Genomic DNA, 4,111 nt, shown 5'->3' on the forward strand with positions numbered 1-4,111 from the left:
CATGCACGGCTGTTTTGCCTGCGTGTGTATCTGTGAATCACTTGTATGCTTGGTACCCAGAGAGACCAGAAGAGCCTGTTGGATTTCCTGGGACTGGGGTTACAGACTATTGTGAGTTGTCTTGTGGGTCCTAGGGATTGAACTTGGCTCCTCTGGAAGAACAGCCAGTGCTCTTAACCACTGAGCCATTTCTCCAGCCCCAGCTTTGGCATTTCCTGAGGCCTTTGTTATGGACCGGAAGTGGTCTTCTGGACGCCTCTTTACATGGTACCCTGTCTGGGAATGAGTGTTCCTGATGTCTCCTTGTGTGTCCAGATTTTCTTTTTGTCTAAGGATATTGTAAAACTGTATTAAGGCCTATCCTTCCAGCCCCAACAAAACTTGACCAGCTCTTTAAGGCCCCATCTTCAGATGAAGTCCCATTCTGAGAATCTAGGGCTTCAACATGTGAACTTTGCTTGCAGTGGGTATAATACAGAGTTCTAAGTATATCAGGAAAAGAATTCTAAAAGGGCACTAAGGATTTCACAGAGTCACAAAGAAATTTGGAAAACAGCCTGGAAGAAGAAAGTCAAGAGAGGAAGAACCCAAGCCCTCTGCTGATATGTCCGCTGAGACTGCCTTTCTGCATCCTCTGCATCCTCATTTCCAGAAATGTATGCCCACGGCTCTCCCCTCTGTGTTGCAAGAATGGATCCTCCATGCTCTGTGTTGCTCTGGACTACCAGTTCCTGATTTAAAGTTTGAATGGATATATCTGCTTGGAGCATTTGTCTTTTCCTGCAAGGGAAGTGTCTTGTGTTTTCTGCTTCTATTTTAGGTATTCTTTTTATCATGACTCCTGAGGAGTCTCTCAACATAGGGAGGAAGGAGAGTGGAGAGATGGCTCAGTACCCTGGTTCCATTCCCTGTACCCATACAGGGGTTCCCAATTGTCTGTAAATCCAGTTCCAGAGGATCTGACTGTCTCTTTCGGTCATGGGCACTGCTCACCTGTGGCGCACAGAAACACACACAGGCAAAACACCCATTCACATTTTTTTTTCTTTGAGATAGGATTTCTCTGTGTAGCACTGGCTGTTCTGGAACTCACTATATAGATCAGGCTAGCCTCTGCCTCCCAAGTGCTGGGATTAAAGGCATGTACCACCACTACCCAGCCATAACTTTTTTTTAATTTTAAAAATAAAAAAATAGAGAGGAGGTTCAGACATGGGTCATTAAGAATTACAAGTTAGCTGGGGGGTGGGGGGTGGTGGCATAGGCCTTTAATCCCAGCACTCTGGAGGCACAGGCAAGTGGATCTCTGTGAGTTCAAGGCCAGCCTGGTCTACAAAGCGAGTTCCAGGACAGCCAGAGCTGCTACTCAGAGAAACCTGTTTGAAAAAAAAAAAAAAAAAAAAAAAAGAATTACAAGTTATAATCACCAGATAGTCATTGCACTAGTAACATCATCCATTACAAGTATGAAGATAACCAGGATACAGCAGGAGCCGCCACTCCTTCCAAGTCTGGTGTGGTTGGAGAGAGATGAGTGAGTGGGCAACTTGAGTGGACTGTGATAATGACAGAGGAAAGCAGAGAGGGCAGTGAGATCACAGAGAAGAGGAACTTACTGGACTTGGCGGTGATGTGTAAGAGCTGTTAGGGGAAATCAGGGGAAGTATTCTTTCTGTAAAGATAACAGCTGAGATTTGAAGGAGAAAGGAGTGTTCACTAACCAAAAGATATACTCCCAACTCCTCCACCCCAGGCACCTGCTTTCAAGACTGCCAACATGAAAGCAAGGAGGAGACAGAGTGAGAGGTTGAAAGAGCGGGAACAAGAGCTCAAGACGAGGGGGAAGGGTGGGCAAAGGTCTTTTTAAGGACCGTACAGTCAGGCTGTCGAGATAAAAGGGCATACAGTGGGGCTAAGAATGTGTTTCTGGGGACAGCCAGCTGGCCACCTGGACTCTTTCCAAGGTTTGAGATCACCATGATCCAATGTCTGCCAGACACAGAACCTTGATATCATGCACATGAACAGTGGCTGCATCTCTCAGAAAAGACCTATCTTTTATTGGTAAACTCATTACGGCTGGTACATAAACCAGAAGCTCATTTATTAATGTTTAAAATGAAAGTATCATTTGCAAAGCCGCTCTAATTTGCAAAGCAGACTGGAACAACCACCTCAGACTATCTGTACATTTTCTCCTTTCCCCTGAGCATGTGACATATGGGAAGCCAACTATCAGAAGGAGGCATGGTAGTAGGCCTGGCATGAGAGCAAGGGGGGTGAGCCAACATCAAAACAAAAGCTGCCAGGGAGTTTGGACTCTAGGCATTCTAGCTCTGTGGCTCAGCCTGATTGCCCAACAGAATCACTTGGGTAGATTTTTGAAGTACTTATTCCTGGGACCCACTGTCTGACATTCCAGTTAAGTGGGCTTATATATAGTAAAGCCCCAAAAGGAATCTCATTTTCAGAGCCACTGAGGCCGTTCTAGTGAGCAGCATGGACTTCTTTCTGGACCTTGACAAATAAATGTCTGCATTCACTAAGTCCTCTCACTCTGGGACACTGCCTGAAAAGATGCCTTTGTGACTTTCCCTCAGGGCTTGATGGTTGGTAACCCTCTTGTTCTATTTCCATAGATGATATATGCAGTATGGGATGCTCACAGCTTAAGCTGCAGTTGGCCTCTAGGACTTGTTTTTGAGGTGAGTCCCAGACCATCTTGACTAAAGTTGGAGTGCTCCAAGACTTCTAAGACATAATTTCACAAATGATGGTTAATTTCACTTATGGGAAAATTTTTTATTTCAGGGACATTCTAACTCTTTGGAGGTTTCTTCCTGTTTTCTATGTAATTATCCAGAGAATAATCCAAAGTTACTGGTCCTCAGATAGTTTAACTTCCTATGAATATAGCAGTGATTCAGTGGGAAGAATCAGAGAGGTCTAATTTCACATTTTTTTTTTTCTTATGACAAGGTTTCATGTAGCCCATTCTGGTATCAAATTTACCATGCAGCCCAGGCTGGTCTTGATCTCCTGATCATCCTGTGTCCCCATGCCTGGCTTGAGTTCACTTCTGAATGCTAATATTTCTAGGTATTGACTTTGGGTAAAGGGCTATTTATAATCTTCACATCTTTTAGAGTAGTGGTGATGTTACCAGATTGAAAATCTTTGACCTGTTGAGGAAATATGTCTGTCAAAAGTCAGGAGATACTTCCTCAGAACGAAGCTCCCTCTTTATCTTACTTTTTAAAGTAAATAACTTTATTGTACTCTAAAATTATGGTACATGCTCATAAAAATTAAAGTAGTACATAAACATACATACATATAATGATAACATCACTCTTAAATCTAACATGGAAAATAACAGCTTTGATAGATAATGAAAATAGTTCTGTATATATCTATATATGTACTGATAGAGCATCACTGGCAGACCATAAGTAAGATATTTTCAATAAGATAAAAGGTTGAATTTAATAAACTAAAAACCAAAGATACAGATTTAATGGTGAAATATTAAAAGGATGATAAAGGTTGGTTTGGGTGGTGTGTTCCCTATAATCCCAGTGTCAGGAAGATGGAGGAGGCGCTGTACAGCATGACCCTTTCTCAAAACAAAACCAGAACCAAGTCAATCAAAACACAAGCTGATGGAAAGCATCAAAGCTGTTCCTTTGAACTACCGAGCTCCATGTTAGACAATATTGACGGACTGTTGTCGATTGTGCTGAGGTGATTCACTCTGTTATGCTTCCCCTGCCTTCTTACTCACCTCCTAACTCCTGTTATTCACTTTTTAAAAACTCTGCCAAAGATTCATGGTATCTGTGCTTTGTTTTGCAATCAAAATCCTGTTAGTCATTAAGGCTTACTTTGACATTTAAATGATCCAGTTTTCCGCACTGTCATAATATGGGGTGGGGGGAACCAGTCCCTTATGATAGCTTCTTTTCTTTTGTCTTTCATTCTTTTAAATCTCTCTCTTTCCTTCTCACCCCATGCCCCTGTGTGTAGAAGCAGATTTGTGGAGATCAGAGGATAACTTGCAGGGTATTATTCTCTCTCCCAGCATGTGGGTTCCAGGGATTGAACTCAAGAC

This window comes from Onychomys torridus, chromosome 2 (genome assembly GCF_903995425.1).
Source record: "Onychomys torridus chromosome 2, mOncTor1.1, whole genome shotgun sequence".
Classification (NCBI taxonomy): Eukaryota; Metazoa; Chordata; class Mammalia; order Rodentia; family Cricetidae; genus Onychomys; species Onychomys torridus.